General features: G+C 33.8%; 1 protein-coding gene across 1 annotated transcript in view; it reads left to right on the top strand.

Annotated features, from left to right (window-relative positions):
• Positions 1 to 15,291, top strand: part of LOC137643229 (protein O-linked-mannose beta-1,2-N-acetylglucosaminyltransferase 1-like) — a 64,057-nt gene that overhangs the window by 23,663 nt on the left and 25,103 nt on the right. The window lies entirely within an intron of this gene.

Raw genomic sequence — 15,291 nt, forward strand, 5'->3', positions numbered from 1 at the left:
TTTTTCTTTTTTTTTAATATTTGTATAATTCTTAGATTGCATAACCACATGGGAAGGATACCATCTATTATTTGAATAAAAGACACCCATGTATATGAATAGTGTATTTGGCCCCTTTCTTTACTTCAAATAAGTATGCTAAATGCTAATAACACCAAAAAGTGGGTGTTTTATAACCTTGTTTTACATTAATTAATCATCTTCAGTAAATAAGATTTTATTCTGAGAGAGAGAGAGAGAGAGAGAGAGAGAGAGAGAGAGAGAGAGAGAGAGAGAGAGAGAGAGATTCCATCACTGGATGGTTCAAGGTTAACGTCTTTCTTTCTTTCGGCTTAGTTTTAAGGGAGTTGCTTAGGACGAAAAATCACTTATAAAAGGACAACAATTCACATTGACACATGACCTACATTTTTAGTTCTGGAATGAAGTTATGACGAATTCTTTTCTCGAGTTCCAGCTAAGATTACGTCACCCTTTATGACGTCACAACCTCTATGTCGTCACACCCTAGATGACATCATCGCACCACACACCCGAAAAAGCCCAACTGACGATGAGCTGGCAAAAGAATGAGGAAAAATTGAAATGAAGGAAGTAATGGAAGATGATTACACTGTGAATCATTATAAATGTGGAAATATCATAAATAAACATGTTTGTAAGTTATGATATATTATCATTTTAAAATCTCATTGGTTATATACTTTATGGGGACGTAAATTTTAAACTATTACTCTTTAAGTTCAAAAATCTCTATGACGTCACCAGTCATATAACGGAAAATTAAGCAATTTCAACCGACATTTCCTGGTGTTCTGAGATCTTTTGCCACTGCTCCTCCGGATTTAGTGAAAGCTCAAGGATCTTTAGATAGTTTCGTGTCTGGATGAATCAGGATTGTCAGGAGTAGTTGCTTTGATCTAGTTTAGCTACACAAAGGTAAGAATGATAGTAATGGCATTAAGTGCTTAAACATTTAACTAGGTCTCAGAAAGACCATAATTATATACTATGTGAGTAAATGTAATTTTTTTTATTACTATGTGATTTTTTCTCAGTATGGTAGATTAAACTCCTAAATAGGATCAAATTTTTGTAGAAATTAGAATTACATTTATCTACGGGAGACAAACCCTGGTTGTGAGCGTAGTGGTTAAGACTAATAATCTCTATTTTCTAAAACTACTGTATACCCAGAACTAATCCCTTATCTTAATGAATTTTGAAGTAAACATGACTGGAAGTAATAAAACAACAACAATTTATACAGCTATTGGATTGAGTTACCGCAAGAATATTTTTGTTGCTTCGTTCTCTGATTCTAATCTCCATTCGTAGTCAGAGCTTAGTGAAACAAGTTGATATCAGGATGTCTCTTATATAAGTCGCTAAGTAAATAACGGTTGACCTTAGTTATAACAATATCATTGATTAGCGGGATCCGTATAATCTTCACGAGATGATCGATAATTACCAACTCACCCTTCTATCTTTCTCCCTTTCATTCATCCTACTTCAGATCAAATTAGAAACATAATGCGCATGCAAACCTCATGATTGCAGGATTCGATTAAGGTTGTTTTCTTATCCCTCTTATTGATAAATTTTCCTATCCTCCATCCATCATTCCTCTTCCATCCCCTCGTGGTGTCATAAATGAGACTACGCGAAGGAAAAGTGACAAAACAGCTGTCTCAATGAAATCCTTAAATTACGAATAATTGTACTGGAAAAATACTCCGATGAAGAAGAAATTACGAAAGTTTCATTTGTTTAATTGTAAGATAAAAATAGTGTTTTGGATATCTTCCTTGTTTGCAATGACTGAAAATTGAGCTGTTCCCTGTAGATAACAACCGACATCTGTGTTTACTTTCCAACCCTAAAATGTTCCTCAAGACTATGCACCCAAGAGTACACCTAGCAACAAAACCGGTGTCGCCTGGCCAGACCTGACTTGGAGAGATCATGCCCCTCTTGCCCTGAAAGGTGGCCGACGTTGAAACAACCGAGACATCGTTAGGATGGTTCGAATGTGAGGAGGAGGGAAATTACCGATATCACTCTAAGAAATACGAGAAGAGAGAGAACTTTTTTATTCTATTAAGAAATGTAATCTAATATTATTTCGAAATTAATTCATCAAAAGATTTTATCACAACTTTTTATTTGAATTTTCCTATCCTATTTCTATATAACATTTTCTTGAATAATATTGGAACTAACTATTCATATCAATATTCATAACACGGAAATATCCTTCGTTTGCATTTTATAAAGCAATTCCCCCCCCCCCTCTCTCTCTCTCTCTCTCTCTCTCTCTCTCTCTCTCTCTCTCTCTCCACATAAATACGCACTGTGGCCTACGTTTTATATGTAGGGGCTAATAATGTATCATTTCAAATAGCAACTATTGGGCCACCAATCATTAATAAGTGGCCTTTGTTCAAAATTTCAATGGTAATGAGGTTTAAAGGTTTAGTTGTTGATTTCAGTGTTTTCCTTTGATTTCGATCATGAGCCACGTAGCTCGGTGTGGTTGGGGTCAGCTTTTGTCACAGGCTACTTGGCTCCGGCACTGTTAGAGAAAATAGTATTATTTGCTATATCAGTTATATTAGTTTAAGGTTGGAGATTTAAATTGCATCATTAGTTAACATAATCTATATTGTTTCAGAAGTGATTGGTGACAATAAAATATATGAAATGACATGCAATGAAAGTTCATTGGTGCATTATTATAGTGATGTGGTATATAGGATGTATGGTATAGAATATTAAACTATCAACACATTGTTTATTCAAATTATCTGGTTGGGCGTCAATAACCATAGATGACAGGATGACAAAAAACTCCTAATCAATCAGTCAATCAATCAAATTATCTGGGCAAGTCGCTCACTTCCAAGCGAACCCCCTTCCCTGGTGACGATTGCTCAATGCTCAAAGGTCCGAGTCTAGCTGGCTTCACCCTTCCCAAGGCAAAAGCAAATATTTCCTTAGCATTGAGTATTCGTATTATTACGATTTTATTTATCGTTTCATGTCCTGATGTCCAACACTTTAAAAGTGTTCCCCCGGTAAGCTCTTCAAGGAATCCATTACTCTCGATATTTGTTCAATCAGTCTTTCGCATATTTACTTCGTTGTGATATAATTTTTAACACCTGGAAAGCAAACTGTATGAAATATTATCATCTTGGTATTTTGTTTTTTATTTACTAAAAAACTGTCCACCAGAAGGATCTTCTTATAACTGTGAGACCTTTAAACCTCAAACATTGGGGCCTAGGGTAGAAGGATATAACCAGGTGGGGGGTTAAATATGATGGTGGAGAGGTGGCAATTGGGTGATCTTAATGTATGGCTTGACGAGGTTTGCTTATTAACATTTATGAAGTGATGATGATGATGATAATACCCCTATTGATAACATTTAATATCAATGATTCCAACGCGCAATGAAAACGGGCATATATTGTTCTAACATTGTTTTTAGGTGGTCATTGAACATCTTTGGAACATGGGATCTTCACCCGAAAGAAATACAATTCCAACACCAACTTGCAAAGTAGTTAGCGGTCTTGTGTGATCCTTGGGAACATCTAAATAATATAAAATATTGGATACAGGTAATATATATATATATATATATATACAGAGAGAGAGAGAGAGAGAGAGAGAGAGAGAGAGAGAGAGAGAGGTACGAGGATTTTGGATGTTTCAAAGATTTTTTAGTCCATTCGCAGAGACTCCATTTGCTCTTTGGTAGAGCGATTTAGTTTGAGCATTTGGAGAGTTCTTGTGATCTTATCTAACTTATTCTAGAACTCGGGAGAGAGAGAGAGAGAGAGAGAGAGAGAGAGAGAGAGAGAGAGAGAGCAGCTGTTGCTAGAATAATGCAAACACAGGATATATCATTTCGACGTATATTAATTGGAATAGTCAGTTCCCACAATATTTAAGGATGTTCCATATAGAAATGTAATTAGGAATTCAAATATATCAGTATGATTATATTTTTCGATAACTATTCTCGAAAACGATTGCATTTTTTAAAAGAATAAGAGATAACCCCTCTCCATCTCTTTCACACACACACCACACACACACACACACACACACACATATATATATATATATATATACAAGTTTATTACAAGTCTACCGTACATATTCCTGTCGAATTCAGGAATCTATTCTTAGACCTAAAAGCAACCCTTCTCCACTTTGATAGCAGATAAGTGGTTATTTATCATGAATCTATATCAATAACAACGTGTTGCAAACACTAATCATCTATCATAGTGAAGATGAGTTTATTTCAAATCTAAGAACAGATTCCTGAATATAATGTCAGGATGCCTGAAAACTTTAAATCAATCAATCAATCGACAGGAATATGTACGGTAGACTCTATTTTTAGGTGCCTTATCTCTAGCATTAGGGGCTTTTTGACCTCTATTTTGAGGTGCCTCATCTCTAGCATTAGGGGATTTTTTACCTCTATTTCTAGGTGTCTTAATTTTAGCTTTAGGTGCTTTATGACCTCTATTTCGAGGTGCCTTATCTCCAGCATTAGGGCTTTTTGACCTATTTTGAGGTGCTTTATCTCTAGCTTTAGGGTCTTTTTTACCTCTTATTTTGAGGGGCCTTATCTCTAGCGTTTGGAGCTTTTTACCTCTATTTTTAGGAGTCTAATCTATAGCATGAGGGGGTTTTTAACTCTGATTTTGAGGTGCATTACTTCTAGCATTAGAGGCTCTTTGACCTCTATTTGTAGGAGCCTTATATATAGCATTAGGGTTTTTTCACCCCGATTTGGAAGTGTATTGCTTCTAGCATTAGAAGCTTTTTTAAATCTCTTTTTAGGTGCCTTATTTATAGCATTAGGGGCGTTTTGACCTCGATTTTGAGGTGTATTACTTCTAGCATTAGAGGATCTTTGACCTGTATTTTTAGGTGCCTTATTTATAGCATTAGGGGCTTTTAGACCTTGATATTGAGGTTCATTACTTCTAAAATTAGAGGCTCTTTGAACTCTCTTTTTAGGTGCCTTATTTATAGCATTATGGGCATTTTGACCTCGATTTTAAGGTGCATAACCTCTATTATTAGAGGGTCTTTGACCTCTCTTTTTAGGTGCCTTATTTATAGCATTAGGGGCTTTTTGACCTCAATTTTGAGGTGCATTATTTCTAGTATTAGAGGCTCTTTGACCTCTATTTTTAGGTGCCTTATCTATAGCATTAGGGGCTTTTGGACCTTGATTTTGAGGTTCATTACTTCTAAAATTAGAGGCTCTTTGACCTCTATTTTTAGGTGCCTTATTTATGTCATTATGGGCTTTTGACCTCGATTTTGAGGTGCATTACTTCTAGCATTAGAGGGCTCTTTGATCTCTATTTTAAGTGCCTTGTCTGTAAATTAGGGATTTTTTACCTTGATTTTTAGGAGCCCTACACATAGCATTAGTGGCTTTGTGACCTCGATTTTGAGGTGCATTACTTCTATCATTAGAGAATCTTTGACCTGTATTTTTAGGTGCCATATTTATAGCATTAGGGGCTTTTGGATTTTGATTTGAAGTTCATTACTTCTAGCATTAGAGGCTCTTTCACTTCTCTTTTTAGGTACCTTATTTATATCATTAGGGGCTTTTTTTTTTACCTCCATATCAAGGTGCATTACCTCTAGCATTAGAGGATCCTTGACCTCTATTTTTAGGTGCCTTATTTATAGCATTACGGACTTTTTGACCTCGATTTTAAGGTGCATTACTTTTAGCATTAGAGGCTCTTTGACCTCTATTTTTTGGTGCCTTATTTATAGCATTAGGGGCTTTTAGATTTTGATTTTGAGGTTCATTACTTCTAGCATTAGAGGCTCTTTGACCTCTCTTTTTAGGTGTCTTATTTATATCATTAGGGGCTTTTTTTACCTCCATATCAAGGTGCATTACTTCTAGCATTAGAGGATCCTTGACCTCTATTTTTAGGTGCCTTATTTATAGCATTAGGTGGCTTTTTTACCTCTATTTTTAGGTGCATTATTTATACTATTAAGGGATTTTTGACCTGGATTTTGAGGTGCATTTATTTCTAGCATTAGAGGCTTTTTACCTCTATTTTTAGGTGCCTTATTTATAGCATTAAAGGCTTTTTGACATCGATTTTGAGGTGCATCACTTTTAGCATTAGAGGCTCTTTGACCTCTATTTTAGGTGCCTCATTTATAGCATTGGGGTTTTTTTTACCTCGAATTTTAGGAGCCCTATACATACCCTCAGTGGCATTGTGACCTAGATTTTGAGGAACATTACTTCTAGCATTAGAGGATCTTTGACCTATATTTTTAGGTGCCTTATTAGGGTTTTTTTTTTTTTTTACCTCGATTTTGAGGTGCATTATTTCTAGCATTAGAGGCTTTTTTACCTCTATTTTTAGGGGCCATATTTATAGCATTAGGGGCTTTTGACCTCGATTTTGAGGTGCATTACTTCTAGCATTAGAGGCTCTTTGACCTCAATTTTTAGGTGCATTATTTATAGCATTATGGGCTTTTTTACCTCGATTTTGAGGTGCATTATTTCCAGCATTAGAGGCTTTTTTACCTCTATTTTTAGGTGCCTTATTTATAGCAGTAAGGGCTTTTTGACTTCGATTTTAAGGTACATTACTTTTAGCATTAGAGGCTCTTTGACCTATATTTTAGGTGCCTTATTAGAGCATTAGGGGTTTTTTACCTTGATTTTTAGGAGCCCTATATATAGCGTTAGTGGGTTTGTGACATCGATTTTGAGGTGCATTACTTTTAGCATTAGAGGATCTTTGACATCTATTTGAGGTGCCTTATTTATAGCATTATGGCTTTTTGACCTTGATTTTGAGGTGCATTATTTCTAGCATTAGAGGCTCTTTGACCCCTATTTTTGGTGGCTTATTTATAGCATTAGGGGCTTTTTGAAGTCGATATTAAGGTGCATTACTTCTAGCATTAGAGGCTCTTCGACCTTTATTTTTAGGTACCTTTATCTATAGCTTTAGGGGCTTTTGACCTCTATCTTTAGGAGCCTTATATATAGCATTAGGGTTTTTTTTTTTTTACCTTGATTTTGAGGTGCATTACTTCTAGCTTTAGCGGCTCTTTGACCTCTATTTTTAGGTGCCTTATTTATAGGATTAGGTGCTTTTTTACCTCTATTTTTTTTCTGCCCTATTTCTAGCATTAAGGGTTTTTACCTCTATTTGAGGTTTCTTATTTCTAGCATTAAGGTTTTTTTTTACCTCTATTTTGAGGTGTCATATTTCTCGCATTAGGGGCTTTTTTTTACCTCTATTTCAAGGTAATGAATCTCTTGCATCAAAGCCTATTTTACGTGTTCGTTTAAAGGCTTTTCGTTGCTGTTCTCTTCTTTCTGCTCTAGTTTTTCAAGATCTTTAGTTGTTCGGTTTCCTTTGATATTTCATCTTCCACTTTCCTTAGTTCGTCAATTTCTTTCGAGATTTCATGTATTCTTTCTTAGTTTGCCAGTTTCCTTCTACATTTCAAGAGAGATTTCAGTGCCGTGTCCTCTGTTTGTCAGATTCCTCAGAGAAATTGATGGCATCCATGTCTGTGTCCATCATGGCGATGGGTAGAGACAGAAATGCAATAATTTTCTCCGCAAATGTCATCATGCTAAAGTAAACGAAGAGCAACACAATATATTTACCAATACGATCTGGATATAACACAATTCTCACAGTCAGCTCCCTGTTCCAAAAATACCCATTAACAATGTTCACTGCGTTGTATGCTTAGTTTGAAAAAAAAAATCAGGTCTTCAGAAGTCATTTAAAGCTCGGGGCGGAGTCGTTCAGAACTGCTCCGGGAAGATTCTGTTCTGGAGTCATTCAGAACTCCTTGCTAAGTCTACGGCTATGTCTTCTGAAGCCTTTTGAATATCCCGGAAAATTTTCTTCAGATGCCGTTCAGGGAGCTACAGGAAGAATCCGTTCTGGAGTCATTCAGAATTTCTTGCTAAGTCTGCGGCTGTTTCTTCTGATGGCATTTCGAAATCCGGGAAAATTTTCTTCCGAAGCCGCTCAGAGATTCTGTTCTAGGGTCATTCAGAACTCCATGCTAAGTCTATGGACATTTCTTCTGAAGCCATTCGGAAATTCGGAAATCCGTGAAGATTTGTCTCCGAAGCCGTTTCGGACTAGGGAAAACTCTTCTTTCGTTTCAATAAACCCTAGTAACTCATCAACATCAACTTCAACATCAACATCATCATCATCATCATCATCATCATAATAATAGTAATAATAATAATAATAATAATAATAATAATAAGTCTATGGACATTTCTTCTGAAGCCATTCGGAAATTCGGAAATCCGTGAAGATTTGTCTCCGAAGCCGTTTCGGACTAGGGAAAACTCTTCTTTCGTTTCAATAAACCCTAGTAACTCATCAACATCAACTTCAACATCAACATCATCATCATCATCATCATCATCATCATCATCATCATAATAATAATAATAATAATAATAATAATAATAAGTCTATGGACATTTCTTCTGAAGCCATTCGGAAATTCGGAAATCCGTGAAGATTTGTCTCCGAAGCCGTTTCGGACAAGGGAAAACTCTTCTTTCGTTTCAATAAACCCTCGTAACTCATCAACATCAACATCAACATCATCATCATCATCATCATCATCATCATAATAATAATAATAATAATAATAAACTATATGATTTGATCTATGGATTTGAATCTGAAAGTTCTGAAGTCGTTCAACGCTCGGATTTGCAATTTGAAGGAAAAGTTAAGAGACTGAATAGGAAGATGAAAAGATAATTAATATTATAATTCATTATTTTTATTATTAAGTAACGCCTGCAGCGCACTCGGCGATTGAACTCGGGCGAAGGGTAATTGACGTTTTCAGCAAATCGCATTGAAATAACCGAAGGCTTCGACTTATTTTTTCAGGTTTGGGATTTCAAACAACCCATTTCCGGTACAAATTGATATCAGAGCCGTTCGGAACAGAAAATACGTCTCGGAAAAACGCATTTCAGGAGTACTTTTCTGAAGAATTCGTTTTAGATAATCGATAATGATGTAATATTCGCATGATTTTTCCAATGGAATTATTACTTTCTAAATTTTTTTTCGAAGGCAATGGATGTCACTATGTGTATATGACTGTTATGTTTCTACCAATGGTTTATATATTCACACACACACACACACACACATATTATATATATATATATTATGTATGTATATATATATATATATATATATTAGTCGTCCCTATCATGAGCTTTTAATTCAATACATCTCCATTCATCATCACCTACTTCACATTCATAGTCCTCTGCCATGTAGGTCTGAGTCTTCCAACTCTTCTAGTGCCTTGTGGAGCCCAGTTAAACGTATATATATATATAATATATATATAAATATATATATATAATATATATATCTATATATAAATATATATATATATAATTATATATATATATACTGTATATATATAAATATATATACAGTATATATGTAAATATATACATATATATATAATATATATATATATACATTTATATATATATATTTATTTATTTGTATATATATATATATATATATATATATTATATATATATCTATATACATATGGATAAAAATCAATACAAAATCAACTCAAGGTCGCTCTGGTGGCATGGTCGGAAGCGATCAGGCCTTTCATTTACAGGGGCTAGGATTCGATCCCAAGTATGAGGTAGAAATTTATCTATATATATACACACACACACACACACATATATATATATATATATATATACATACATACATAAATTATATAATGAATAGACAACGTCTCATCGGCGTCCAAAATTGAAGACAGCTTCTCCTCGGACAGATCGTCCTGCAGATATTTTCAGGATAACAGCAGAAATACATATACTCTTCTCCATTTATTGTTTGGTATCGACATGTGTTTCGGATCATTTTGCGACCCTTCTTTAGGACTGCATTGAGTTTAGGAACTACACTTTAATATAAAGGTTATGGTGGTGAAAATTTGATGTTGGGTATAAAATATTAAACTATCAACACATTGTTTACTCAAATTATCTGGTTCGGTGCCAATAACCTTAGATGTCAGGATGACAAAAAACTCCTAATCAATCAGTCAATCAATCAAATTATCTGGGCAAGTCGCTCACTTCCAAGCGAACCCCCTTCCCTGGTGACGATTGCTCAATGCTCGAAGGTCCAAGTCTAGCTGGTTTCACCCTTCCCAAGGCAAAAGGAAATATTTCCTTGGCATTGAGTATTCGTATTATTACGATTTTATTTGTCGTTTCATGTCCTGATGTCCAACACCTTAAAAGTGTTCCCCCGGTAAGTGTCAGACAAATGAATGGTTTGAATAAATTAATAAGAAAATTTATTGTGAAGCTTTTTTACAAGAAAAACTAAGGAATGATCACAAATTTGGTGGCAGCAGTGGGATGATTCCTTAGTTTTTCTTCTAATAAAGCCTCACAATAAATATTCTTATTAATTATCTAGTATTTTATTTACCTTTACTTACTAATTCTTAATTGCATTTAAGTCCATCTTATATTTAATATTTATTGACTTCTTTCAGGAATTTATTTTAAGAAAAGTTACGTGGGTGAGGGATACACTATGCCGCTTTTGTTCTTTTATTTGGACTTAAGAAAGTTGAACAGTTACGTACAATGCAATCACACTAAAAAAGAGTGATTAATCATTATTACTCTTCAAGGAATCCATTACTCTCGATATTTGTTCAATCAGTCTTTCGCGTATTTACTACGTTATTTATAGTTTTGATATAATTTTAAACACCTGGAAAGCAAACTGTATGAAATATTGTCATCTTAGTGTTTTGTTTTTTATTTGCTAAAAACTTCCACCAGAAGGATCTTATCATAACTGTGAGACCTTTAAACCTCATACATTGGGGCTAGGGGTAGAAGGATATAACAAGATGAGGGTTAGATATGATGGTGGAGAGGTGGCAATTGGGTGATCTTAATGTATGGCTTGACGAGGTTTGCTTATTAACGTTTATGAAGTGATGATGATGATGATAATACCCCTATTGATAACATTTAATATCAATGATTCCAACTCGCAATGAAAACGGGCATATATCGTTCTAACATTGTTTTTAGGTGGTCATTGAACATCTTTGGAGCATGGGATCTTCACCCGAAAGAAATACAATTCCAACACCAACTTGCAAAGTAGTTAGCGGTCTTGTGTGATCCTTGGGAACATCTAAATAATATAAAATATTTGATACAGGTAATACATATATATATATATATATATGTATATATATATATATATATATATATACAGAGAGAGAGAGAGAGAGAGAGAGAGAGAGAGAGAGAGTGTTACAAGGATTTTGGATGTTTCAAAGATTTTTTAGTCCATTCGCAGAGACTCCATTTTCTCTTTGGTAGAGCGATTTAGTTTGAGCATTTGGAGAGTTCTTGTGATCTTATCTAACTTATTCTAGAACTCGGGAGAGAGAGAGAGAGAGAGAGAGAGAGAGAGAGAGAGTGAGAGAGAGAGAGAGAGAGAGCAGCTGTTGCTAGAATAATGCAAACATAGGATATATCATTCCGACGTATATTAATTGGAATAGTCAGTTCCCACAATATTTAAGGATGTTCCTTATAGAAATGTAATTAGGAATTCAAATATATCGGTGTGATTATATTTTTCGATAACTATTCTCGAAAACGATTGCATTTCTAAAAAGAATAAGAGATAAGACCTCCCTATCTCTTCCATATATATATATATATATATATATAATTATATATATATTATATATATATAATTATATATATATATATATATATATGTGTGAATATGTATATATATATATATATATATATTCATATATACTATATATTTATATATATATATATATTCATATATACTATATATTTATATATATATATATTATATATATATATATTATGTATTATATTACATATATACATATATATTGAGTGTATATATATATATATTATATATATATATATATATATATATACTGTACATCCTCAATTCTCGCACTTCTTTGACTGATATCGGTAATTACCCTCCTCCTCACATTCGAACCATCCTAACGATGTTATGGTTGTTTAAACGTCAGGCCACCTTTCAACCTTTTAGGGCAAGAAGGACATGATGTATCCAAGCTGGGTCTGGCGAGGCGACACCGGTTTTGTTACTGGGTGTACATGATTTTATTGTGCATTGATAGTTTACTGTAGCCTACATAATCAAAGGTCTTTTCATAAAAAGACATACATGAATCAAAAGAGAAAAGAGGCGATTAATTCGTGGGTGTTCGCTAAGCAAATATTCACACAAGTTGAATTGCAGTTCGATAAGACCACAAAGAATGTGAATCTGAATTTACCCCGAAACAAAGGTGAGAGAAAAACAAAGGATGCAGTTTCCGTCTTAGATGCCCGAGGGGTTAACAGTAGAGATGCCTTCAGGTGATGAAGCATCGCCCAGATGAACGCAATCATGACCTGCTTCCAGGCAACTTGGGTTATCCAAACATCGATAGTAACAGTTGGCTGAAAACCCTTCCACCATTCATACCAAAAAGGTCGTAACAGCAGTGTGACCCAAAGGCACAAAGGACAGACAGCTGCTTCATATGTTTTATCACTTACTGTTAGCTTTGGAATATACTAGTATGGAAAATAAAAGGTCTATCCAAATTATTCACAATGGCTGAACTGCCGATATTTTAAAAATTTTGTGTCATAAAGTCAAACCATAGATGAAATTTATAGATTTTTTTTTCTTTTTTTCTAAAACGTAAATATATATTTGAAAATTTAGTCAACAAGTACATTTAATGACTCTACTGCGTTTTCAGTCATATTTTATCACAGGTATATGCTTTCATAATGAATTTTATGATATTAATACCAAAGGGATATTAATAACTTAGGGCTAGTGACAAAATCTCACTAATAATGAATAGTCATTGATAACCTTTAAAATTATCTTTCATGTTCACACCATATAAACACATCCTTTCACCATTTAATGAAGTAAAATGCACACTGCTGTCAAGAGGATATAGCGAAAAGATAATGGGTATGAGATCCAATGGGTCGAGTTAAATATCTATTGTGCCAAAAAATGAAGCCATCGCAGTGAGCAACTTAGTTAAAGAAAATGGCTAGATCTCACAAAACGAGACACAGACTCATTATGCTCTAGATAGCAACCAGACAAGAACGACATTTTGAAAAAAAGAAAGAAAAAAGTTAATGGAGTCGTTCATGGCTTAAGATCAAGATCTATCTGTGGTGAAAATGTCAAAATCCATCAATTTGTTTTGACGTAATCTTTAAAATTGTGAAAAATGCAAATCCGGATCAGCTCCAAAATTCAATGGTGTGTTCCATGACCTAAGATCTAACTGTGGTGAAAATTTCGTCAAAATCCGTCTGGTAATTCTGACGTAATCCTGCCCACAGACAGACAGACAAATAGATAAATAAATAACCCGACTCGAAGGACATAACCTCCTTAGCGGAGGTAATGATTTAAACCAAAAGAAGTTCCGTTTAACGGACATACGATCATCAGGGAACAATCGCACAGGAATAAACTTACAAGATAAAAAGCGAATGTTGTCAGTGGTGACGATGGGAAAATATTGGATGATAAGACATTAGGGATAGATGAAAGCCAGATGACGGAGAAACCCCCTTTGTTTCTCCCTTCTTATGGAAGTAAGGACGAATGTAAATGGTGGAAGAAAAAAATATTTTGTTTTTATAGCAACATAACGTTTTCCCTTTCTAATATTATTCAACTATTCATGGAAATCATATTTTCATTTATATATATATATATATATATACACACATTATATATATGTATATATATATATATATATATAATGTATATATTTACACACACCAGACACACACATATATATATATATATACATATATATACACACATATATATATATATATATAATGTATATATTTACACACACACACACATATATATATATATATATACATATATATACACACATATATATATATATATAGATAATATACATAATATATACATATATGTGTATGTATATATATTTGTGTATATATATAAAGTATATAAAGTAAATTCCTTTCAATTACTAGCATTTGTGTATATTTTATCGATTCCTTAATTTTCTTATTTCTAACATAATCGTTATTACAAAAGCGGAAAAGATATAATCCGAAATATTGCTCCTAACAAGGGTTAATTTGGTCAAGTCAGATTTATTATAGAACTTCAAGAACAATTCCAACTTATCTGCTCCTTTCAAGTGTTAAATCTTCCAATCTAATAATTATGGCAATAGTTTTGAAGATTCCAATCTGATATTCGTGATGTATCTGTGATCATCCGTAATTAGAACTATGATAGTCGGATTGTTCTGTGATTTGTCATCAATGTATCGTCAAAGGTCTAATGCATTTCTATTTCAATTTGACTAAAATATTTCGAGGAGAGAGAGAGAGAGAGAGAGAGAGAGAGAGAGAGAGAGAGAGAGAGAAACGCTATGTACTGTGGAATAGCCCATAAGCGTATATAAATATATAAAAAAAATCTTTAGCTTGTCATGTTTGATAAGAACTTGGCGCTGTCAACTAATTTGCATTGATAAAGTATATTGGATATCATCAGCTGTCTTAAAGCCAATGCAAGCAGAAATTCTTAAAAGAATGATAATGTAAAAAAAAGTGATTAACTGTGCTATTGCCAGGATTGACAACTGTAAAACCATCTACCACAATCTACCCAAAATGCAAATTAAGAAATTGCAAGATAAGATAAACAGAGAAGCAAGATTGATAAAAGGTGTCCCACCCAAGAAAGAAAAGAATTACCCCTTTACTAATTGAATTACAATGACTACCTTTTAAAGCTACAAGAGAGTTTAAGATATATACAATGACTCATAAAGTTATCAGAACTGAACGTCTCAAAAAACCTAAGAAATTTGGACACATCGTTCATGGAACGAATAGTTTTGCTTTTTAAGTTTTTCGACAATGTGTGATACTTTAATTACCCGAGAATAGAGGTGACAAACAAATTTTTTAGGTTCTGTAGGGACCAGGAAAACAACCCTTAAAACAAAGTGAAGTATATGCTGGTGATTTCAACGCTATTATTCTGATAGTGATCTCACAGAGGTTATATC

This window comes from Palaemon carinicauda, chromosome 1, assembly GCF_036898095.1.
Source record: "Palaemon carinicauda isolate YSFRI2023 chromosome 1, ASM3689809v2, whole genome shotgun sequence".
NCBI classification, from domain to species: Eukaryota; Metazoa; Arthropoda; class Malacostraca; order Decapoda; family Palaemonidae; genus Palaemon; species Palaemon carinicauda.